Source organism: Protopterus annectens, chromosome 4.part0, assembly GCF_019279795.1.
Source record: "Protopterus annectens isolate FY-2018-M chromosome 4.part0, PAN1.0, whole genome shotgun sequence".
Taxonomy (NCBI): Eukaryota; Metazoa; Chordata; order Ceratodontiformes; family Protopteridae; genus Protopterus; species Protopterus annectens.
The window spans coordinates 312,047,061-312,074,013 of NC_056733.1; the positions used below are offsets into that span (position 1 = coordinate 312,047,061).

The 26,953-nt window shown below is 42.1% G+C and overlaps 1 pseudogene; it reads left to right on the top strand.

Moving 5' to 3' along the window:
* The first annotated feature begins 3,201 nt into the window (after positions 1 to 3,201).
* The window catches only part of LOC122800249, a 120,080-nt pseudogene continuing 96,328 nt past the window's right edge, over positions 3,202 to 26,953 (top strand).

Sequence of the window (26,953 nt, forward strand, 5' to 3'; positions counted from 1 at the left end):
CCCCATACACTGCACACACCACAATAACAATTATTAAAACAAAACACATCCCCATTCCACAAACCACACACACAACACAAGCACACCAAAATCCTTACAAGCCCACACTAAACCTTACCCTAACCCTAAGGTCCGTCACTATCGCACACTTACCTACCGCTCCTAACCCTAACTCACTTAACCCGCCTACGCTCCTAACCCTAACTCACTTAACCCACCCCTATCGCTCCCTAACCCTAACTCACTTAACCCACCCCTATCGCTCCCTAACCCTAACTCACTTAACCCACCCCTATCGCTCCCTAACCCTAACTCACTTAACCCACCCCTATCCCCACAGACCGTCAATCTCCACACTTACCTGCCTCGCACCCTACCGTCCGTCACTACCGCATACTCACACAGCCTTTCCCCATGTCGGCATCCTCGGCGTTGGTGTTGTCATCCGTCGTGTCGGTCTTCTGCATTGTCGATGTTCTGCAACCCGCGATTCGCGTCGGTCTTCTTCGTTTTCGATCTTCTGGAGCTCCGAATTCCGCTGTCGGTCTTCTGCGCTGTCGACGAAGTCAGGTAGAACCATATATATATATATATATATATATATATATATATATATATATATATATATATATATATATATATATATATATATATATATACAATATATGGGATATATGGGTACATAGCCATATACACAGACAAAGGGTATTAGTAGCCATACATATGTAGCAGTAGTGTGGACTTACTGTGTGGAATGTATATCCCAAACACAAGCACTGTAACCGGTACCTGTGACATGTGCGGTGTTTCAACCAGCCCCACAAAGGGGATACTTACATTGCACATATACCCACTCACAGTTCAAAGGACATGACACAACACACAGGTATGTATACACAGACAACCTTTATTTGTGTACCATACAATAATGTATGCCATTTCTGACAGCACGTGGCTGTTGATGTATATAACCAGTGATGTATGCAAGGCCCACACATAACAGTCGATGCAGGCAGTGCAGATATATATCATATTATGGTGTCCAGGCTAAGCCCTTCAATTTGTACATTTGTCAGTGAATTTGCCTGCACAATACATAACACTCAACAATATCAGATGTAGTTTAGCAGCCTCCAATTACACCCTGTAGTCAAGGCCTAGGGGGACATTCATTACTTGTGGTAATGTCAATGTATCTGTCACATGTATGGTCCCTGGCCAACAAATGTTGTGGGTGTCCACGCTATGACTGGGATGATAGTAGGAATGCTAGCAGTGGTGAATGATAGGCCATTACCTAACAACCCATACCCGTATCACAGCAGGACAAAGGCTGCCATATATGTGGAGGACAAAGGCAGGAATGCAGGGCCATACCGGCAATATTGCAGTAACACACCCTGGAACATGCTGGTGTTACAGGATGTGTTGCAACATACCCTTATGCAGGAATACGACATCAGGTACACAAATGGATATAGCCATGTTCTTCTAGCATGCAACACACACACTGCCAGTGTAATATCCGACACAGGACCTGTGTGGTGGACAGACAACACATGATAGGCACACCTCTGTCCAGCTAGAGGATGGCCCACAGTAGTGAGCTATACAGACAGACTGCAGTCCAAGTTAAACTAGTATGTACACATACACACACACACACACACACACACACACACACACACACACACACACACACACACACACACAAACACTGTAACACCAGTACTATGCATAGCATTACACCACTCTACTCACAGTCTGTTTGTATGTCCTGATCCTCCTACATATATGTGGCTGCCCTGAGTGTGCAGGTACTCCTGTCAGAGGTATTGCTATCTGCTGTCTGTAACATTGATGCCCGCACACAGGAAGGATGTTCATCACACAGGGAATGTACATGGAATACGCCCACATGATGTAGGGATTCATAGTGGTGGTTGCCATGACAGTGGTAATTTGAAGTACTACACATGTGTTGCTACACATATATATATATATATATATATATATATATATATAGCTGTCTGGATACGTACATGTCCATATCGTCCCACCATATGTCCTGGACATGGAGTATAGCCTTACCCCAGCCCCTATAGTCCCAATGTAGTAGTGCAGGGGGGGTGTCTGGTATGTATAGCTGATATATTAGTAGACATTTGCTACTGTCATTGGGATTGTTGTCACAGACATGGTGTGTGTGGAAGGTGACATATGCTCATAAAATGTGTGCCATTGGCTACTGGCAGACATCCTAAGGTTATCATGGTACAGTACCTGCATATATAGCAGGCTCGACAGTCATGTCACAGCACAGGGTAGGCTACACCGGTGTGACAGAGCATAACCACAACCAATGTGAGCACAGCCACAGCCACATATGGTACGCTAGCATGCTAGTACAGTATATGGACTATCTGTCCTACACCATCCTCATATGTGCCACTCACAGCATGACCCTACATATACTGGGCTGCTACACAGTCCGATCTGATGGCTGTCTGTGGTATGGGACATGTGTGTGTATGTCCCTACACGTAAGGTAATATGGTACCATAATGTGGGGCAGCATGTAACAACAGATAGAAGGGGAGCTAGGACAATGACATCTACCACAGTCTATATACAGGCCACAGTACACATGAACAATACACACACTGCCAACATTCACCATCACTACACAGCCCTCAGTACTGTACAAACATCCACAGGATTTCCAGGGTATGGCATTAAGTGTAACCCCTACTGTACATGACATGTGTAGCACTCTGATATATCACTGGCGTGTTATCACATATGTTGACACTGTTTATGGTGTACAGAACATATGCACCACTTCATGCACGACATATGTACAATTTTATATTTTCCACACATTGGGTACAATACATAGTCCATTATAAGCGATACCTTGATGACATTTGCCTATTGTGGAAAGGAACCCTGAGCAACTTTCTTGAGTTCATGAGTTATATTAATTCTACCACACACTTTCTATCTTTCACTTATAATGTTAGTAAGGATGTACTGAACTACCTGGATATATTAATACAGAAGGACTACTGTAATCACACCTTTAAATCCAAGGTATTTAGGAAAGCCACCTTTTCTAATTCATACCTTCATTTTGACAGTGGTCACCCATTTCACCAGAAGAAGGGTTTGGTTAAGGGGCAATTCATTCGTGCATCTAAGATGTCTAGCACTGATGAATATTTTCTTGAAGAAGTTGAGTTTTTAAAAAAACTTTTTTTAGAAAGAGGTTACCCTGCCTCCTTGGTTAACAACATGGCCCAAGAAGTGACAGATAATAGACAAACCAAGTATTTTCCGCTGTTAGGTAGTGGCTTCCAGCAAGTTGAGCAGTTTGAGAATTTGGAATACTTTAACTTGCATAATAGTTTTATTCACACATTTTCACAGGATTCCCAACTGGTGGAACACACAGTGCTTAAACAGTGGCTACTTTTGACTCTACACGATGACTTTAAAGGGATAATCCAGGAACGTCCCAAATTTGTGACTAGAAGGGATATTAACCTAAAAGGGTTATTTGAAAGAAAGCATCTATCAGATTCAAGGCATTGTTCCCCTAAACTTGGTACCTATAAATGTGGGGCATGCAAGCAGTGTTCCTTTATCATGAATGATAGTTCTTTTTATCTTCCATCTAGAAAATTTAGATTTGACGCTGACCGATATTACAACTGCGGAGCAAAAGGGGTGGTGTACTTAGGATTATGCACAGAATGTTGCAGTTTCTACATAGGGAAGACTGAGAGACACCTTAGAAAAAGAATTTATGAACATCAATATGACATCACAAAAAAGGACAATAATGCTTTTTTTAAACATCTTGCTTCTTGCCCTAACATAAAACTTAAGTTTATGGTTCTTGAACAGGTAACCCAGGATGCCAGAGGTGGTGACTGGGAAGCCCGCCTTGAATATAAAGAACTTTTATGGCAGCTTAGACTTAATGCTGCAAAATCCCCTGGTCTCAATGAGGCCATTAATATATCCAGTGTACTAAAGCTGAGAAGGGCTAGGCTATGATTTTCTTGTTACAATTAGTAAATGTCTTCTATCTTACACATTTGTGATTTTTTCTGCACACATTTGTACATCATTTTTAAATGATTTTTAAATGATTTTTTAGTGTTTTCACTATTTGAACTTTTATTCTGCATTTTCATATGCATACTTTTCACTCACTGAGTTCAGTTACTAATTAACTGCCTTCTTAAGTGGATGTTTGTTGAACTAATTAAGTACCATGTGATCAGATGCTTAAGTATTTAAACTTTTCAGTCACACTACTTTTTATCTTGAGAAAGCCAGGTATTTGCCTGGCGAAAGCGCTTGATTTATTGACCTGTTTGTTGTTCAATAAAGCTGCACTTTGTGCTTTTTGGTTCGGTTCTTCCTGTCTGTGGATTATCTTTTATCTTATATGTACAAAGGTTGACAGAAGTGTGGCTGACAGCACATACACAGGGCCAGTATAGACATGTCGCTGTGATACCCTCCTTAATCTGCCATTGTAATGGGGTTTGTTGCAACATATGTCCAATGAGGGATATGTAGTCAGTAACTGTCATGGCCTTTACCATCAACAGACTGCATTCCTCACAGTACCTTCTGCATTCTACAGATAGCTGCATCATGGCTAACACATGACACCAAAGGCACAACACTGCCCAGTCTGCAGATGAGCCTGCAGATGGGGATTCCTGATATACATGGAACTGACATGGCAGGTATTGTGACCTGTACGACAGGCATATCCAGACAAACACTGTTAATCCAACATTACTCCACATGCAGTATAGCAGCACTTACAGTTTGTAGGCAGGTCAGGCACATCCCCCTCCTGTTTCTTGCCCTCTTCCCACAGTGTATGTTGTTAGAGGTAAATCCCCAACCCATCTATACTGTTGTTTGCCAGACAACAGTTCTAGCTCCTGCTCACAGTGACAGACAAGGGCCAACACCACCAGGATGTTCCCCAAGTAGTTGAGTGTGATTACATGCAATTGGCTATGGGAATGTTACCACAACATTTCCACATGCAATTGGCTAGGGAAGGCCTGCAATACATGCAGAAGCCATAAGCTGATCATGAGCATCACGTTAAATACACATGCTGCTGCCTAAGCAATGCAAGTGTGGGCCTCCACATCCACCAGAGAGGGTGTGGGGGAAGCAGACAGAGGTGAATACATGTCAAGAAGGTGTGGGGGGGTAAAACTGACACATGTTTGTGTCACACACCTATCAGCACAGGGTATCAAACACTCAACAGCTATGTAGTGCTATCACAGTCCGATGCTGTTATTGGATGTGCCACATGGGTTATCTGGTGGGGAGCACTCAGAACATATATATGATGGTGAGTGACATCTGCTACAGGGATACGGTAGATATGCAGTAGGTGACATACACGTGCCTGTCTGCATGAACAGGTGCCAGAGTCAGCACAGGCACACTCACACAAGGACGCACACACATTAACACACTTGGCAGGGCCAGGAGTGCAACCTGTCACTAGTGGGATTGCCAGAACACATCAATGTGCAGGGAACACATGCACCACACGGGTAATAAAGAGGTTGTATGGGCAGTGAGTATGAGGGGGGTGTCAGACATAAGGCAGCATGCTCCACTCTGCCCTGGGGGGAGTAGTGTGTGTGGATGTGGACATACGTACCATACAACACACACACACACACACACACACACACACCTACACACAGGGTCCAGTTCGGAGATGTATGGGTGCATGTCTGCACGGGTGTGTGTTGGCCAACAGTGCCAGCAGGCTTTACAAGGGTAGATGATGGGTATACCTTGGCATTAGCCCACATGACAATGGCCTGCATTGTGGCACAGGCCTTTAGCTTCTACATTTGCCAGCACAGGTAGGTATTGCATCCGTCTTCCAGGCACGTGTGTGGCCATTGTGTGTGGCCAATGCTGTGCATCACTTGCCATGTATGTGTTCCCTAGTCCCTGACTTGGATGGTGGCTAGGATGTGCACACATCCCACATGCATGTACAGTGACATGTGGAACTGTACCTGGGGTGTCTGGCCCATACTGTAAACAAAACTTATTATCAGATGTGTCAGTCTTGCCCACGTGTTGCAGGGAGTGGTACTGGTCAGCTGATTCACCCTGCACCCACATTGGTAGCATGCTAACAGCATTTCCTGATGTCAGTGTCATCTGTCCATACATGCCATGTTGTTAGACATGGTATGTCTGGTGTGAGTCACATGTGAAGGCACAGTGGGGTTGCTAACTATGACTGGCAGGCCTTGATGTCACATGTGTGGGTATGGCTTTGCACCCCAGTCTCTCAGCCATTTACATCTGTTATCCCTGTATGGTTGACATTGTGATATATAGTAGAGCCACCATAAATTAAATTAGGAAGATCCCTCCACATTGCTTACAGGTGTCACAGACTAACAACCACTTCTACACAAGACACGAGTTTTAAACACACACACACCTGTCATGTCTGGGAGTAGAATCCCTATCTAGCCGGTTTTCTACACTACAGCACTGTGCAGTTATATTATGGGCCATGGACATTACTGAAGTTCATCTTCCCCAAAGGTGTATTTCACAATTAATGACATCAGCAGGACTACCAAAGTAGGGCATTTGTAATGTACTGCGAGTGAATAGCCTATAATGCATTGCTCCATACACAGACACTGAGACACACACATCACATCCGGAACTGGCATGGATGGGGATGGAACACTACCTCCATTCTAAATCACACTACAGCAGTACGCAGGTACAGAATGCGCTACGGCGATTACTGGGCTATCACTTTCCCAGAGGTGTACTTCTAGATGAGTGACATCAGCAGCCTTGGCAAAGTAGTGTATTTGTATTGTATGGAGTGTGAGTAGCCTAAAAAGCATTGCTCTCTACCCAGTCAGACACACACATGCCAGGGCTGGAGCTCGAAAACCTACCTAACTAGCTTATCACACTACAGCAGTATGCAGTTACAGGACATGCCATGGTGATTACTGGGCTATCAATTTTCCAGAGATGTACTTCTAGATGAATGACATCAGCAGCCTTGGCAAAGTAGTGTATTTGTATTGTATGGAGTGTGAGTAGCCTAAAAAGCATTGATCTCTACCCAATCACACACACACACACAATTGCCATGGCTGGGGCTCAAACACCTACCTAACTAGTTTATCACACTACAGCAGTATGCAGTTACAGGATATGCCACAGCAATTACTGGACTATTAACTTCCCAGATATGTAGTGACATCAGCAGCCTTGGAAAAGTAGTGTATTTGTATTGTATGTAGTGTGAGTAGCCTAAAAAGCATTGCTCTCTACCCAGTCAACACACGCACAGACTCACACACAATTGCCAGGGCTGGGGCTCGAACACCTACCTACCTAATCACACTCCAGCAGTACGCAGTTACAGGACTTGTTACAACAATTACTGGACTATCAATTTCCCAGAGGTGTACTTCTAGATGAGTGACATCAGCAGCCTTGCCAAAGTTTAATATATGTATTGCACAGTGTATGAGTAGCCTAACAAGCATTTCTTTCTACACAGTCAGAGGCAGACAGGCACACACACAAACACACACTCACACAATTGACAGGTCTGAGGTTAGTACTACCTAACTACTCTGTCACTACAACAGTACGCAGTTTTGGGACGCGCCATGCATTTTACTGAGCTATAGCGCTCCCAAAGGTGTAATTCACATTGGATGACCTCAGTGGGCTTGTCATACTACGGGCCATACCCCATTCATGTAGGGGTTAACATGCCACATGTGGGTACACATGGGGTCATATGCCACAGGTGCGTGTATACAGCTACTAGATGGCTGCTTCCTTGTACAGTCTTGTTGTACAGCTGGCACGTACACCACATAGTCTGTCATGCTGACAGGTACTGGTGGCTAGTATCTGCAGTGGGTTACATCTGCACTTCATGTGTTGGGGGCCCTTAGGCTGTGTGCCAGTTGGGACAGGCCTGCATGGCTCCTTGTCACAGTCACCCTCTTCCACACATCTATGCCCGTGTGCCCGTGTGCCTGTGGCTTATTATAGTGTGTTGTCCTTACATATTTGTCTGCATTCCTATCCACTGTGTGTGCAAGGCAGGAGTGGTGCATACTGACATGTTCACACTGAAAACTGCAACTTCCAGATATGTCTGGTCCACTGGTGTTTGCAGACATGGCCGTCATGTGTTTAAGTGTGTAAGCATGCTCAGTATGACCTCTCAATATGTTGATGACTGACATTGCCTTCATTCCTCTAAGTGTATGAGCATGCCCAGTATAGCCATCTGTGTTGCATATGTGGACCATGTCCAGGTTGTTTGTGCTGCGGTGCTGACCTTTTGTTGTACACCAATGGGTAGCATGCTGTGTCTGCAGGGTATCCATCGGTCATTTGCCATTGACTGTTGCTACATTTATGCATAGCGGGGGGGGGGGCTCCTGACTGTTTCTACTGTTCTAAACAGGAGTGGGGGGTAGACCTGACTGTTACTCTATGTGTAGGTGGGATGGGGGGGGGGCGCACCTAACACTTGTACACATTTGCTAGGACTGTACTGGTAAGTCAGATACTCCATCTCTGTCTGTAGTCTTACCTATCCTGCTGGCTAGGGCTTACCAGTGTAGTACAGATCCTAGCTTTGTTTACCTACATATTAGTGTCTGACTTCTTAGCCTTCACAACTTACATCCAATTGCCTGGCCTGCTGAGGTCTGTCTGTGTAGGCCTGGTGGAAGGGTTAATCATAGGGCACATTCGGAGGCCATAGTACAGCATTTGTTTGTGTTTGTCTTCACCTGTCTGCTGGCTGAGACTGTTGCTGGGTATGTGATCCTTCCTGACTGGTATGTGTGGCTCTTATGGACACCCCTGTCACTCAGGCCATTTCCTGCAGTGGGTTTTGTTACCCTGTGTAGTACTCACCACTATGGTGACTCCAGTATGTGTTACAGATCTCATGCTGACACTATGGGTGTCTGCTCTCTGCTGCCTTCACATACGGCCACCCAATTCCCTTGCATGTTCACATCCATACCATAGCTACAGGTAAAAACACATTCTACTCCATTTGATCAGTGATAGGTTGATTGACTTACCTTGAGGGTGTGCCGGACTTGAGGATGGTGCTGGAGGGCTGCCTATGTTGGATGCACATAGTACACTCCCTATACGTGGTTAGGCAGAGGTAGTGTCATGTTTGGCATCCCTTTAATGTCTGTGCGAGTCAGAGAGAGGTGTCATTCCCTGGGGCCCTACTGTGTCAGTGCATATGCTATGTGTTGCCTCTTTGTCATGGCCAGGGCATACTGGGCACACCCCTTTCTGCCTTCTAGAGCAGGCTCAGGTTGTTCCTCCTCCGAGTCACTCTGTACCTGTACAGGCCTTGGCATTGGTGGGGTGCTGTGTGGTCCTGCTCCATGCTGTTCCTGCTGCAGCTGTTTCCACAGGATCAAATTGTATAGCATAGCACATACCATTACTGTTTGGGTACATGTAGCTGGTGAATACTGCAGGGATCCACCTGATGTGTCCAGACACCGGAACCGTGACCTGAGCATCCCAAACACATGCTCTATTACATGTCTGGCTTGTGCATGTGCATCATTACGGTGTTGTTGTTCAGGTGTGTGTGTGCATGTCTGATGGGTGTCATCAGCCACGGCTCCAGTGGGTACCCAGCATCTCCCACTAGGTGACTGTAGGGGATGTCCACATCGGCAAATCTGTGGTACAGCTGCATCAGTTGCCATATGTGTGAATCATCATAGCTTCCAGGGCAGCCAGCACACACATTCAGTTTAATGCCCTGGGCATCACATATTACCTGGCAGTTGATGGAGGGGATGCCTCTGCAGTTGATGTAGGCCCTAAACTGCTCATCGGGTGGTGCTTTTATGCATATGTGCGTGCAGTCTATAGCACCCACTATCCCAGGGTAGTTAGCTATTTGGTGGAAGAGATGCATATTGCGGGTCAACACCTCTTGTGTGTTCAGGAAATATACGTGCTCACTGGCATGTGCTGACATGGCATCCAGGAATTGGTGGAATACTCTGGATGATGATGCCTGTGAAATACCCATGTTATCCCCAGTTGTAGTCTGGGAGGTACCTGTGGCTAGTATACCTAGGCCTACACATACCTTGGTATCCACTGGGATGGGTTCCCCTCGAGCAGTGTGGTGTGTCAGGTGTGGCCTGCACAGCTCTGTGATTTGCTGTATTAGGTCTCTGTCCACCCTATAGTGCTCCATCTCCAGCTCATGTAGCCCTTGGTAGGTTACCCTGGGTCTGTACACTCTTCTCTGTCTCCTCACTGTGGGTTGTTCGGCAGCATTGACATCCTCACCATCCTCAGCCTCTTGCACATTTTGTTCTATGTTGCCTGCTGCAGCCCTTCTCATTTTGTATGTTTAGTTTTAAAATTTCCTCGCTTGTATACACTGGTGGTGTAGAGTGTGGAAAAATCAAGGGGGTAGGTGTTTGCTTGGTTTATAGTGGTGTTCTGGGCTGGGCTGGTCTGCTTCCTGTGTGATTAGCTGATTCTGATACATTTCACCTGGCAGCTCAACTAGGTCTCCTTGATTACCTTCCTACTGCTGTTTCCCTTAACATTGCCTCCCTGTTTAGGCCCGTGTGTGCGCCACATGAACAGAGTGCTCAAATGTGCACGGAGCTGCTTTTTCCTGATTTAACTTCCTTTTTCTTCCTGTACAACCTGGTGCGCGGCACGCACACCTGCTTACACTTTGTAAAGAGTGCTAGGCAGGTTTTGACACACCCCTAGCTTAGCTGTGCTACGTTAGGAGCAATCCCGAGCCACATGTCTCCAATCCACTTACAGTATGCCTGACACTCCCCATGATGTCACCTATATCCTAGTCTTACATCCAGCTATTTATACTCTTACACTCTTGGGACCTGCCTCACACCCTGGGAAAATCTGGGATTCAGTAATCCTTTCCTCATTTGCATAGGATTGCTTGCTAATGCATAGTTACATGTCCCACACTGAGCCGCCCCCCTTAGCAACCATTATGCACTGGCCAGGTTGTCTTCTGACTGCCATTGATTTGCATGGCAGAATACTGATTTTAGTTAGAATGCTTATTTTAGGTTTATTTTATTAATTCCCCCCCCCGATCCCATTTGCGTGTTGCTGCCCTATGCTTAACCAGGTGAGATCAGCGTAGATAAAATTAAACATTGTTTATTTTTTCTTTTACATTTTGTAATACCAATGGCCTTCTACTTGGACATTGGCATGCTATTTCAATGATATGCAGCCTTTATTTGGAGCTGTCATGGCTCCGTTTTGTAGATTGCTGAACTCTACTCGGTTACTAACTGAGTACATTTCTGCACACTGCACTCATCCTACACAGACGGCTGCCAGCTTCCTGGATTGCATATTACCCTCATTTGCATGGTTTTCACCTGCAAATGAGGGTAATTTGCATACAGGTGCTCGGTCCATGCAGGATTAGCCTAAGAGCTCACGTGCATGTCCTGGGAGCTTGTTCCTGGATCGCACATCGGCCATATTGCCGAAAAGAACTCTTAAACTAATCCTGTATGCTATAATGGGCTTTGTAAATCCGGGGGATTATGTTGCAAAAGTGGACCATCTGAAATTAGAAGTGAGCTAGATGGAACCGAGAATTAAGGAAAAAAATACAAAATTATATGCTGTGGAGGTATGGGGCAGATGGTGGGCTGTGACCTTAGGGAAAAACACAATACTAGACCATAAATATTTACAGTCTCTTTCTGTAAGCTTCCTTATGTAATATAATAATTTGGGATATGTGTAGACTGCAAAAATGGATAAAGAAACACATGATGAGGAAGTATGAAATAGGGCTTGTCACTATCATAGCAAATGTTTTATTTTTAAAGGTTTCTAAATTGTTTAAGCAAATCTCCCTTTAACAGCAATTTTAATAAAGCTTAGTGGCTAACAATGTACATAAATTAACTTCAATTATACGATGACTGGCCATTAATATTCAAAAATGAGCACGCTGATTGGCCAGCCCAACCAGCGTGCCCATTGTAAATCCCAGAATATACCAACAGAAAAAGGTCCGGTCACCCAGACTTCTTTCCATTGGTATATTTCATAACTTTTATTTTTTTTTTTAAACAGAAAATAAAAAAAAATCTATAGTCCAGACTCCAGACATAACAGAGAGGCAGCAGGGAGGAATTACAAAGAAAATCAGGTATGTTATTTAAAGCTAAAGACATGTACCTGATTTTCTTTGCATTTCCTCCTCTCTCTCTCTCTCTCCTATCCCTAATGTGGACAAAACTTTTTTTAATTAAAAAAAAAAAAGAAAAAAGAAAACAAAAACGGAGCAACAGAGACTTTCTTTTCTCTGTTGCTTCCTATTCAAAGCATTGATGTACTGGGTATGCATGGGAACACAAGTCCCTAAGTCATGCGCAGTACATCAGAACAAGCCAGCAGGATAACACCAGCCGCTGAAGAACAGTATGACACCATTATACAAAGACATTATTTAAGAAAAGTAAGTATTTTTTTTCTATGTCATTGTATAATAGTAATAACCGACTCTGTGGTTGTAGTATATTGAAATTTACTCACGGTTGGCTTTACTTAATCGCACTAACCAAAGGTAAATCTTCAATATACCACACCATGTCATCGGTTATTGCTTAAATATCCTTCTCGACTACTGCTAACTATACATTAGTCAAGGCCTTTCAATTTTTAGCAGCATTATCAAATTACCCACAGGTGTCACAGGGCCACCACCATATGATTCCTGTGTGAATATTAAAACTGCTGGCAATTAATTAGTAACGTTTATTGATTAAGTGGCATGAACCAAAACAGGTGACACTGAAAGAGATAACAGCTAAATAAATAATCTTAACATCCAGTCAACTAAGTGAAAGACAGCCCTGCTATTTGTTAGCTGCCAAACTATCAGATGCACCATCAGATTGGTACTGGAACTCCAGAATACAGAACTGCCAAATTGTACCAAACTGAGCAATCTGACAGCTGTTGCCTCCCAGATCCTTACAGATGTCACCACAGCAGTACAGGAGATTTAAGTGCCAAACAATAGAGAAGTAGATAACTTAAGTTACAAACTGGTGTTCCTTGAATCCAGTGTTTCCATTAATTATGTGCAAATCCATGATCTGATTACCACCACCGCAGTTCAAGGAAAAAAAATCAGACTCAAATTGGAATATGTAGGAAGCCATATTCATGACAGTTAGTATGGCTTATACTTAGTGGGTTAAGCCCATAGTCGAATGGAAAAGACACTACTGCCTTTCTGGAACAATACATTCTTCACTTAATATATCTGAACAACTCACCAGCCTTATTTAATGAAAAGGTACAAAAAGGGCATACCTCATTGAACCTTACCAAACTATCACGAATGCCTGAAATTAAACATATAAAGATAAAATTCAGGCGGAGGTGAAATGCCTGGATTCCTTTCCTTTGAGTGGTTGAGTAATCTTATTGTATGTGTGCTATTCAGGAAAAAAAAAAAACACTGGTCAAAAGAAAAGCAGTTAGCTGAGTCAGAAAGCAGTTTTATAAAAACGGAGGGCATATTGACCTAATATTTCTGTCATATGAGTAGTTAAGTGGACCAAAACTAAATACTTCTTAGGGTGCTGCTAGGTTAATATTTCAATCTAAGCTGCCACCAGCAGAGGATAATGTAGCAGGGGAGTCATTAGATGAAAATATTATTCCCATTACATAATTAAGGAAAGTTAACCTTTCCAGGAAGTCTTCAGCTATTTTGCAGGATGCCTTCACCGCACAGAAGAGCATCTTCAGACCACATCTTCATGCAGGTTTTAAGCTAATTGATTCCGCCACAAATGTCTACAGTTAGGCAACTCCTTCCCCTGCCAAACAGGAACAGATCTGATTTTTATCTTAGAACAAAAATTTGATAAAAGCAGTGAAGAGGATGCAGTGATATAAAGGGACTTCCTTGATATATTCCACTTTATCTCATCGCAATACTGTGCAAATATCACACAGATAATGTGTTAAACCATTCAGCTGACTTTGCATGTTGACAGAGTACTGTAGTGCTACTTTGACAGGTAGAACAACTTATGGATTGTTTATGCATTTCTTTTTTTATTGTTTCTATATGATTTTACTGCATAATTATTGAGGATTGTATAAACATTACATCAGACTAACACTGTTGGCTATAAACTCAAAGGTACCAAAGAATTTATTAGAAGAGGCATAGCACGTTACGTTATGTGATGTCAGAGGAGTATACTTACCTAAATCAATTATTTTTCATATGATATTATACACTGCTTCTATGAACCTTCTTTTCCTACTTGTAGGTTCATAGGTAGGTACTAGGTTATCAGCCCTAGGGCCTATACAAGTCTAACCAAAAAGGTACTCTGGCTTTCACCACCCAAGAACATTATTTTCCTGTCCCCCTGTCGAGCAGAGCCACAGAGGTGATCCCCGGGGTGAATTTCCTATTTCCCATCCAATCCTCAAGATTTTTCTTGAAGAGTGCTAATGATGAGCTTTGTTTGATATAGATAGTTATTTCCAGAGTATGGGAAGTCTCTGGGACAGGAATCTATCCCTCAAGCATGTTCTGTTTATTGTGGTGACAAGGTTTAGGTCCCTAGAGCATGTAGCTCTGAGGGATTGGGATTTCATTAAGTAGAGCATGTCCAACAGCTCTGGGTTTGACATAGCTTTGTATGTTAGGCAGAGATCGCCTCTGAGTATGTGATATGCAACGGAGTAAAGCTGGAGTTTTTTTAAACGGTCTGTGAAGGGCATCTGTTTGAGGCCAGTAATCCTCTTTGTGAAGTATTTCTGTGGCCTTTCCAGTTGTTGTAGATGTCTTGTGAGGTACATACCAAAAGGGGCATTGTACTCTATAATGGGTCTAATGAGTGACAAGTAGAGGGGAACAATGACCTCTTTTTTTCTGGATGAGAAACCTTTTGTAATGAGGTGTGCCATGTAGAAGGATTTCCTGACTACTGTGGTGATGTGATTATCAAAGGAGAGACTACTGTCCACGTGTGTCACAAGGTCTCTTATTACACTTTCGGTGTTAAGTAGACTACCACCTATGTGGTAGCTCATGGGTACAGAGTTTTTACCAAAGGGGATGACAATGCACCTTTTGGCATTGAGCTTGAGGCCATGGCTTTGACACCGGGCATCTGTCTCAATGAGGCCCTTTTGTAGGATGTCCACATCTTTAGGAGTTTCAATTATGGCACCTAGTTTGCAGTTATCTGCGAACTTCATTAACCAAAGAACTTCTGTGTTAGCCTGTACTTCAGAAAAGTAGATACCAAACAGGAGAGGACCCAGGTCTGAATCCTGTGGTACTCCACTTGTCACTGGTCTGAAGTCGGATTTGGAGTCTGCTACTTTCACAGCATGGGTTCTGTCAGTGAGCCAGTTGGCAACCCATCTTGTGACATAATGATTTATACCTAGTTTAGTGAGTTTATGAGTGGGGGATGGTATCAAAAGCCTTGACGAGATCTAGATAGGCTGTGTGAACCACCTTACCCATGTCTACAGCTTTGGTGACTGCTTCAAAGAAGTCTATCAGGTTTAGGAGACATGATTTGTCTTTTACAAACCCGAACTGAGTGGGGTCCAGAGTTTGGAGATTACCAATGTCTTTGTTTATATGCTCCATGATGATACGTTCCATGGCCTTGTAGACCAGGCTTGTTAGGCTAATGGGGCAGTAGTTCCCAGGGTCTGTGGTGGCTCCCCCTTTTTGAAGTGGGATAACCATTGCTGTGCGCCATTCAGTGGGCACAAAGCCTGAGGTGAGGCTATGATTGAACATGGTGCTTTGTCTGATTTACCTTTTGACTTAATGGCCCAAATACTTATCACTAAAATCACCCTTCTTACTTATCATTTTCTTTATCATCCACCTAATATTAAGTGGCCATTTAGTTTCTCAAAATCCTTTCTAGTCAAAGTCAAAGTAAACTTTATTGTCATTCAGACTTCACACAACAGTGCAAACTGAACAAAAAATGTTTTTCCAGACTCAATGTGCTAAAAATTACAAGAAGTATTACAACAGACATCACTACATCACAGCAAACCATTAGACATAACACCCAATGCATTTTATGAATCTAATAGCCATCACTGTGCACCATCCAGTGGGCACAAAGCCTAAGGTGAGGCTATGATTGAACATGGTGCTTAGGTGGGATGCCAGTTCATTCTGTAGTTCATGTAGAACGCAGCCTGGGATGTTGTCAGGTCCCATGGATGCTGTGTTCTTGGCTTTGGACAGTGTGCCTTTTACCTGCGCAGCCATGATTAAAGGAACTTTACATTCTTCCGGTATAGAGATGGGCCCTTTAGGGGGTGAGAGGGGGTAAAGTTAGCACTGAACCTATCTGCCAGGATGTTGGCAATATCAGTTGGTCCTGTATATTTAGTGCCATTGTGCTGTAACTCAGAGCAGATCTGAATGTTGCCATTGAGATTCTTGACATAGCTATAGAATACTTTGTGGTTGTCTTTAGAATCAGTGGTAATTTTGTTTTCGTAACTAGCTTTGGAGGATACCAAACTGCATGGGTGTCCTGAAGTTTATATCTTCTGTGTTAAGAAGCATTAAGTTGGCTTTGGAGAAATTGTTTATGGTGGTTTCCCTAATGGGGGGTGGGGGTGGGATGTGGATGTCTAGGCTGATTAGCTTGTGGTCGGATCTGACCAACGAGGACTTAACCTCTGGTGTGGAACACCAATCGCCCATATTGGTAATGACCAGGTCTAGGATATTGCTGCCCCTGGGGGGAGTGTGGATAACTTGATCCAAGGTGTTGGAATTTATGAATTCCAGAAACCATTGAGCAAAAGTGTTGGTACATGAGTAGTTTTCCCAATTAAAGGTGGGGTAGTTGAAATTTCCCATTATTAGGATGTTGGGTTGTACCCTAATATTTTCCAGTGTATCAAAAAATGAGGAGTGAGAATCCTGGGGCATGGTGGGGGATCTGTAGCAAGTTAAAATATGGATTGTGGTCTTGCCCAGAGTTAGTTGCACTTGGATAATCTTGGATGCATTATGCTGAGCAAGTAGCCTGGAGGTGTGGATATACTTAATGAATATGGACACACCTCCAACTTTAGTGTTTCGGTCCAGGTTAGGTGGCCAAAAGGTGTGGCATGAATTATAGCCTGGTAATGCAGGAGTACTCTCTGGAGCCTTGAACCAGGTCTCTATCACTGCACAGATGTTGATGTTCTCCATTTTAAGGAGTGCCTTGAGTAAATGCATTTTGAGGTTTAGACTTCTAGCATTGAGTAGCATTACCTTCAGATTTTGCTTGCTTGTACCTGTTACAGTGGTGAATTTGTCATTTGAACCTTGCCTAAAAAAGGCACTATAGGGGTTGCTAGAGCCTTAGCCAGTATCCGGAATCTGAAGGGTGACAGGTGCAGGCCATCTCTGGAAAAGCATCATAGTCTGTTGATCATGTCATCCCAGGCAGACAGATACCGGATCCCCTTAGAATGACACCAGAAGCTTAGCCAATTTTTGAAGTCAATCATTTTGTCCTTGTACTGTGGTATCATTCTGGGTGATGGCAGGATGCTACTCAGGGCTAGGGTCATACCTGCCTGAGTTGCAAGATCGGAGAGCTGCTCCATGTCTCTTTTCATGTAGTCCAGGGAGGTACATCTCAGGTCATTCACACATGCATGGACAATGACAGAGTTATATTTGTACTTGTTGTAGAGTGACCTGAGTGCGTGCATTATGTGGTGGATCCTGTTACCCGAGAGGCAGCTAACAGTAACTTTCTCCTTGTTTAGCCTGTGAGTGGAACATCAGTGTGCCTGACTATAGATTCACCTATGAGTAGAGTGTTGGGTATGTTGTTATGCCTTATGGGCTGTGGTTGAGTGGCACACTGAGTTTGTGGGATATGTGTCATTTGGGTTGTATTGGGGGGTGGAGGTTGCTTGCATTTCTGCTTTGGAGGTCTCTGTTGCTTGAGCAGATTTTTATTGAGAGCCTCCATGAATGTAGGTGTGTGTTTTGTGTTACTATGTGTGTGTTTTGGTGTTGTAGGTTTCGAGGGACTATGTGATGAGTGTGGTGTGGTGTAAGTGTTTACCTTCTCCTCTTGACTGTCTAGTCCAGTCTTGGGTGAAGAGAGCTTTACTTCCAGTTTTGCTATATAAGTGGATCTCTCACAGGTTGTAGTGTTGGGTGTTAGGAGGTGAAGGTTGTCTGTGTACATGAGGCAATTGCTGCATTGCCCCATGATGCCCAGATTCATCAGTTAGGCAGGAGAAAACACTGGGAGCTGACCCTTAGACATGCCTGGATAGGTGCTTATTTATTAAGTACTAAAAACTGTTTTCCTCTTGAGAAGTGAAGAAAGTTGAGTGCTGTAGTAATTTGTAGCTTATTTAGTGCTTACAACAAGTTCTGAACAAGTGCTGAGCTCAAAGAAACAGAGTTTAGTGCTAAAACTAAAAAACTGGCTAGTTCTAAGGGAAAATTTGAAGGCCACACTTTATGGCGCTGGGAATAGTTTAACCCTAGCTAATCAGCGATGCATAAAGTGTATTTTTTTTTAATATAACAGTAGCAAATGAGCAAACTGATTTAAACAAATTAACCAATTAACCAATAAAAAGCTAAAAACTGAGCCCCGTTCCAGCAGTCTTTGATCAGACAAGTTCTAACTGCACACTCCTTCCACTAGGGTGCAGGGGAACCTTCTCCAAAAAAAGGTGGTCTGGATTAGTGCTCAAGTTATACAAACAAAGCTAGATTCAGCAGTTCTGAATTTAGTCTATGCTACAGCAAATGAGGCATACCAATTTCAGAAAGAAACATTTCAAATAAGCAGGCAGAATAAGCCTTTAACCAGAAACTCCCAGCTCAGAAGGGCAGAATCTACCCTCTCTTCTCACAAGAGTGAAGACCACACCTTCTTAATGTAAAATAACTGGCCCATAGCCCAAGTGCTTAAACCAGAACTAATACACTTTTAGAATAACAGACACTAAGCCTTCAATCAGCAACTCCCAACTTAGAAAGATGTAAGCTATCTGTCCTGCCACAACAGTGCAGACCACAAACCTTCTTAATGCAAAACAACTGGTCTGAAGCCCAAGTGCTTCAACCAAAGGCTTAGAATAACAGTTACAGTTTAATCAGGCTACTAACAAACAGTAACAAATAGGCTCATAGGTTCATAGGTAGGTACTCGGCTATCTGCCTGAAGGCATTTATAAGCCTAGCCAGAATGTGTTGGCTTTCGCCGCCCCCTTAGATTAGTTCCCTGTGCCTCTGTCCAGCAGAGCCACTGAAGTGATCCCTGGGGTAAACTTTCTGTTTCCCATCCACTCGTCAAGGTTTCTCTTAAAGAGTGCTAGCGAGGAGCTCTGCCTAATGTAGATTGGAATCTTGTTCCAAAGCATGGGAAGTCTCTGGGACAGGAATCTATCCCTCCAGCACATCCTATTTATTGTTGTGGTGAGGTTTAGATCCCTAGAGCATGTGGCTCAAGGGGATAAGGTTTTCTTTAGGTGGAGCATGTCCATCAATTCTGGGTTGGACATGGCCTTCTATGTCAGGCAGAGATCACCTTTGAGCAGGCGGTATGCAACCGAGTGCAACTTGAGTTTCTTCAGTCGAGCTGCATAGGGCATCTGTTTGAGGCCAGTGATCCTCTTGGTGAGGTACTTCTGTTGTCTTTCCAGCTGTTGCAGGTGTCTTGTAAAGTACATCCCAAATGGGGCGTTGTACTCTATGATGGGTCTGATGAGTGATGAGTAGGAGGGCACAATGACCTCTTTTGATCTGGATGCAAACCCTTTTGTGATTATGTGGGCCCCACATAGAAGGATTTTCTAACCACTTTGGCAATGTGATTATCAAATTAGAGATTACTATCTATTTGGGTCCCCAGATCCCTTATTACATTTTCTGTATTTATGGGACTACTTTGTAGGTACTTTGTTATTCTCAAAGGGAATAACTATGCACTTTTGGCATTTAGCTTGAGGCCATGATTTTGACACCAGGTATCCATCTCAGTGAGACCCTTTCGGAGGATGTCTGTGTCAGCTGGTGAGTCAATTATAGCTGCTAGTTTGCAGTCGTCTGTGAACTTGGTCAGCCATAGTACTCTTGTGCTTGTCTGTACCTCTGAGAAGTATATGCTGAACAGGAGGTGTCCTAGGACTGAGCCCTGGGGAATGCCACTTGGCCACTTGTAACAAGTTTAGAGTCAGACCTAGCTCCTGCAACTCTCACTATGTGGGTTCTGTCTGTGAGCCAATTGGCAACCCATCTTGTGACATAGGGGGTTATTGTTCAGGCTGGTGAGCTTGTCTATAATACCAGAATGGGGAATGGTGTCGAAGGCCTTTGCAAGGTCTAGGTAGGCTGTGTGTACCACCTTTCCCTCATCTATAGCCTTGGTTACTTTCTCAAAGAAGTCCACCAGGTTTAGGAGGCATGATCTGCCCATAACAAAGCTGAACTGGGTAGGGTTCAGTGTTTGGAGGTTCCCAATGTCTCTGTTAATGAGTTCCATGATGATGCGCTCCATAGCCTTGCAGGCCAAGCTAGTCAGGCTTATAGGGCAATAGGTCCCAGGGTCTGTTGTGGCTCCACCTTTGTGGAGTGGAATAACCGTTGCTGTGCACCACTCTATGGGTACGTAGCCTTTGGAGAGGCTGAGTTTGAACAGTGTGTTTAGGTGAGGGGTTAGTTCATCTTTGAGCTCATGTAGGATGCAGCCTGGGACACCATCCGGTCCCATTGATGCTGTGTTTTTGGCTTTGGAGAGAGCTGTTTTAACCTGAGTTTCTGTGATTTCAGGGGCTCTACATTCTCCTGGTATGGTTATGGGCCCTTTTGGGGGTGAGAGGGGGGTTTAGTTTGCACTGAACCTGTCTGCCAGGATGTTGGCAATATCGGTTGGTTCAGTGTATTGTGTGCCATTCTTCACTAACTCTGAGCAGATCTGAGCATTGCCACTTAGATTCTTGACATAGCTAAAGAATGCCTTGTGGTTATCTTTGGAGTCCTTGGCAAGTTTTCTTTCAAAGCTCACCTTGGATGATTTTATGATGGATCGCAGTTTCTTGCTGATACTGATCAGGGATGTCTTCCCTTCTTGGGATTTTACTCTTTTCTGTATTAGTTTCCTCCTTCTGTTGTATAGCTTGTTTATGGCAGGGGTCCACCAGACTGGTTTCCTTTTCTTGGAGGAGTGAGTCTTGGTTTTGCTTGGGATAGCACGATCCATGCATTATTGTAGGTGCCCGTAGAATGCATTAGTAAAGGATTTTGCAGCTTGGACAGCGTTATCCTTTAGCATGGGGGCTTTGAAACTTTTCACCTCCATCTTAAGTAATGTGAAGTTTGCTTTTGAAAAGGTTTTTCACTGTGGTTTCCTTGTCCGGGGGTGGGGGCGGAATGTGGATATCCAAAGTGATTTGTTTATGGTCAGATCTAACCAGCAAGGGGTTGTCCTTCGGTGTGGAACACTGGTCACCCATGTTGGTGATGACCAGGTCCAATATGTTGTCACTTCTGGTGGGAGTGTTGACCAGTTATTTCAGGGCTTTTGAGTTTATAAATTCTAGGAAATGTTGGGCAAGGGAGTTAGTATTTGAGTAGTTCTCCCAGTTAATGTTTGGGTAGTTGAAATCACCAAATATTATGGTATGAGTTGTAGCCTGGTAGTGCTTGGGTGCTCTCTGGAGCCTGAAACCAGGTTTCTGTTACTGCACATATATCGATTTTCTCTATACTGAGGAGTGCCTCGAGTGCGTGCATTTTGAGGTTTAGACTTCTGGCATTGAGTGGTATTACCCTCAGATTTTTGTTACTTGTGCTATCTACAGCGGTGGGTTTGTCTTTTGAGCCTTGCCTAAAAAAGGCACTATGGGGGTGGCAAGAGCCTTGGACAGTATTCGAAAGCCTAAGGGTGACAGGTGCAAGCCGTCTCTAGCGAAGCAGCATGGCTTGACGAGCATGTCATCCCAGGCAGACAGACACTGGATTCCCTTTGAATTACACCAGAAACTTAGCCAATTGTTGAAATTGATATTTTTTTCTTTATACTGTGGTATCATTCTTGGTGAGGGCAGGATGCTACTCAGGGCCAGGGTCATACTGGCCTGGGCTACATGATCAGAGAGCTCTTCCATGTCTCTTTTCATGTAGTCCAGGGAGGAACGGCTCAGGTCATTCACACCAACATAGAAATGACAGAGTTATATTTGTACTTGATAAATGCAATAAAGCAGGAAGAAACAGAAATACAGTAACAGTAGATGAATAAAGGGCATTTTTATATAACAATAGAAAACAAGCAAACTGATTTAAACAAATTAACAAATTAACCAATAAAAAGCTAAAAACTGAGCTCTGTTCCAGCAGTCTTTGATCAGACAAGTTCTAACTGCACACTCCTGCCACTAGGATGCAGGGGAACCTTCTCCAAAAAAGAGGGCCTGGATTAGTGCTCAAGTTATGCAAACAAAGCTAGATTCAGCTTGCCCGAATCTAGTCAATGCTACAGCAAACAAGTTATACCAATTTCAGAAAGAAACAGTTTAAATAAGCAGACTAAGCAGCACAAACCTTGTTAATGTAAAACAACTGGTCTGAAGCCTAAAGTGCTTAAAGCAAAAGGCTTAAAATAATAGTTACAATTTAATCAGGCTTCTATCAAGCAGTAATAAATGCAGCAGAATAACTACAACTGAGTCCTTTTAAGAAGAGGCAAAAGCAAAATAAAGAGAATTTTTTTTTTTTTAGTAAAGTGCAAGGAGAGAGGAAAGAGGACCAGAAGAAAAATTCAAGGTTAAGAACCTAAGTGGGTTGGCCTTCTCAAATGTTCTCTCTGTATTAAGTAGAGTGAACACCAGACTGGGAGGGTTGTCCTAGATCAAATTTACATTAGGGGCAGGCAACTGCAAAGCCACCAACTATAACAACACCACAAGATAAGGGTGGGAGGGAGGGGAAAAAACAGTTTCAGGACAAATGAGAAACATAAAATAATGCCAGAAAATATACAAACAATTTCAAGCCAGGCAAACAATAATTTAGTCAGGCAAAATTAAGACAATGCAGAACTCTGAAAGGTTAAAATGCCAAGAAATATACTTATCAATCAGCAATATATTTCCAGATTGTTTGAGAATCACACTTCAGCCAGAACACCAGGAGTTTCCAACAGTGTATGCAAGAATTTACAAACAGAAACTATTTTTAAATCAGCAAGCCTTGAATAAATCAGATAACACAAAAGCTCTAAGACCAGTTCTATAAACTCCACCACAGGAATGGGGGGCGGGGAGTTTCAGGACAGATGAGAAAAATAAAACAATGCCAGAAAATATATAAAATAAATCAGTCAGGCAAACAATAATTAAGTCAGGCAAAATTAAAACAATGCAAAACTCTAAAAGTTTTAAATGCCAAGAAATATACTTATCGATCAGTGGCATATTTCCAGATTGTTTGAGAATCACACTTCAGCCAGAACACCACGAGTTTTCAACAGTGCATGCAAGAATTTACAAACAGAAACTATTTATAAATCAGCAAGCCTTGAAGCAATCATAAAACACAAAAGCTGTTAGACCAGTTTTATAAACTCCACCTCAGGAATAGGGGGAAGAAGTTTCAGGACAAATGAGAAACATAAAACAATGCCAGAGAATATATAAAATAAATCAGTCAAGCAAGCAATAATTCAGTCAGGCAAAATTAAGACAATGCAGAACTCTGAAAGGTTAAAATGCCAAGAAATATACTTATCAATCAGCGATATATTTCCAGATTGTTTGAGAATCACACTTCAGCCAGAACACCAGAAATTTCCAACAGTATATGCAATAATTTAAAAACATAAATTATTTTTAAATCAGCAAGCCTTGAAGCAATCAGATAACACAAAAGCTGTTAGACCAGTTTTATAAACTCCAACTCAGGAATAGGGGAGAAGGAGTTTCAGGACAGATGAGAAACAAAACAATGCCAGAAAATATATAAAATAATTCAGTCAGGCAAAATTAAGACAATTAAGAACTCTGAAAGGTTAAAATACCAAGAACTATACTTATCAAACAGCAGTTTATTTCCAGATTGTTTCAGAATCACACTTCAGCCAGAGCACCAGGAGTTTTCAAAAGTGCATGCAAGAATTTACAAACAGAAGCTATCTTTAAATCAGCAAGCCTTGAAGCAATCAGATAAGACAAAAGCTGTTAGACCATTTTTATAAACACCACCTCAGGAATAGGGAGGAAGGAGTTTCAGGAAAGATGAGAAACATAAAACAATGCCAAAAAATAAATAAAATAATTCTGTCAGGCAAACAATAATTAAGTCAGGCAAAATTAAGACAATGCAAAACTCTAAAAGGTTAAAATGCCAAAAAATATACTTATCAATCAGTGATACAGTTTCAGATTGTTTGAGAATCACACTTCAGCCAGAACACCAGGAATTTCTAACAGTGCATGCAAAAATGTACAAACATAAACTATTTTTAAATCAGCAAGCCTTAAAGCAATCAGATAACACAAAAGCTGCTAGACCAGTTTTATAAACTCCACCTCAGGAATAGGGGAGAAGGAGTTTCAGGACAGATGAGAAACATAAAACAATGCCAGAAAATATATAAAATAATTCAGTCAGGCAAACAATAATTCAGTCAGACAAAATTAAGACAATGCTGAACTCTGAAAGGTTAAAATACCACGAAATATACTTATCAAACAGCAATTTATTTCCAGATTGTTTCAGAATCACACTTCAGCCAGAACACCAGGAGTTTTCAACAGTGTATGCAAGAATTTGCAAACATAAGCTATTTTTAAATCAGCAAGCCTTGAAGCAGATAACACAAAAGCTGTTAGACCATATTTATAAACTCCACCTCAGGAATGGGGAGGGAGGAGTTTCAGGACATATGAGAAACATAAAACAATGCCAGAAAATATATAAAATAATTCAGTCAGGCAAACAATAATTCAATCAGGCAAAAATTAAGACAATGCAATACTCTGAAAGGTTAAAATGCCAAGAAATATACTTATCAATCAACAATATATTTCCAGATTGTTTGAGAATCACACTTCAGCCAGGACACCAGGAATTTTCAACAGTGCATGCAAGAATTTACAAACAAAACTATTTTTAAATCAGCAAGCCTTGAAGCAATCATATACCACAAAAGCTCTTAGACCAGTTTTATAAACTCCACCTCAGGAATAGATGGAAGGAGTTTCAGGACAGATGAGAAACATAAAACAATGCCAGAAAAATATATAAAATAATTCAGTCAGGCAAACAATAATTCAGTCAGGCAAAATTAAGTCAATGCAAAACTCTAAAAGGTTAAAATGCCAAGAAATATACTTATCAATTAGTGATATATTTCCAAATTGTTTGAGAATCACACTTCAGTCAGAACACCAGGAGTCTCCAACAGTGTATGCAAGAATTTATAAACAGAAGCTATTTTTAAATCAGCAAGCCTTGAAGTAATCATATAACACAAAAGCTCTTAGACCAGTTTTATAAACTCCACCTCAGGAATAGGTGGAAGGAGTTTCAGGACAGATGAGAAACATAAAACAATGCCAGAAAATATATAAAATAATTCAGTCAGGCAAACAATAATTCAGTCAGGCAAAATTAAGACAATGCAGAACTCTGAAAGGTTAAAATGCAAAGAAATATACTTATCAATCAGTGATATAGTTTCAGATTGTTTGAGAATCACACTTCAGCCAGAACACCAGGAATCTCCAACAGTATATGCAATAATTTACAAACATAAATTAGTTTTAAATCAGCAAGCCTTGAATCAATTAGATAACACAAAAGCTGTTAGACCAGTTTTATAAACTCCACCTCAGGAATAGGGGAGAAGGAGTTTCAGGACAGATGAGAAACATAAAACAATGGCAGAAAATATATAAAATAATTCAGTCAGGCAAACAATAATTTAGTCAGACAAAATTAAGACAATGCAGAACTCTGAAAGGTTAAAATACCAAGAACTATACTTATCAAACAGCAATTTATTTCCAGATTGTTTCAGAATCACACTTCAGCCAGAACACCAGCTGTTTTCAACAGTGTATGCAAGAATTTACCAACAGAAGCTATTTTTAAATCAGCAAGCCTTGAAGCAATCAGATAAGACAAAAGCTGTTAGACCATTTTTATAAACTCCACCTCAGGAATAGGGAGGAAGGAGTTACAGGAAAGATGAGAAACATAAAACAATACCAAAAAATAAATAAAATAATTCTGCCAGGCAAACAATAATTCAGTCAGGCAAAATTAAGACAATGCAAAACTCTAAAATGTTAAAATGACAAAAAAATATACTTATCAATCAGTGATATAGTTTCAGATTGTTTGACAATCACACTTCAGCCAGAACACCAGGAATTTCTAACAGTGCATGCAAAAATTTACAAACAGAAATTATTTTTAAATCAGCAAGCCTTGAAGCAATCAGATAACACAAAAGCTCTTAGACCAGTTTTATAAACTCCACGTCAGGAATAGGGGGAAGGAGTTTGAGGATAGATGAGAAACATAAAACAATGCCAGAAAATATATAAAATAATTCAGTCAGGCAAACAATAATTCAGTCAGGCAAAATTAAGTCAATGCAAAACTCTAAAAGGTTAAAATGCCAAGAAATATACTTATCAATCAGTGATATATTTCCTGATTGTTTGAGAATCACACTTCAGCCAGAAAACCAGGAATCTCCAACAGTGTATGCAATAATTTACAAACAGAAATTATTTT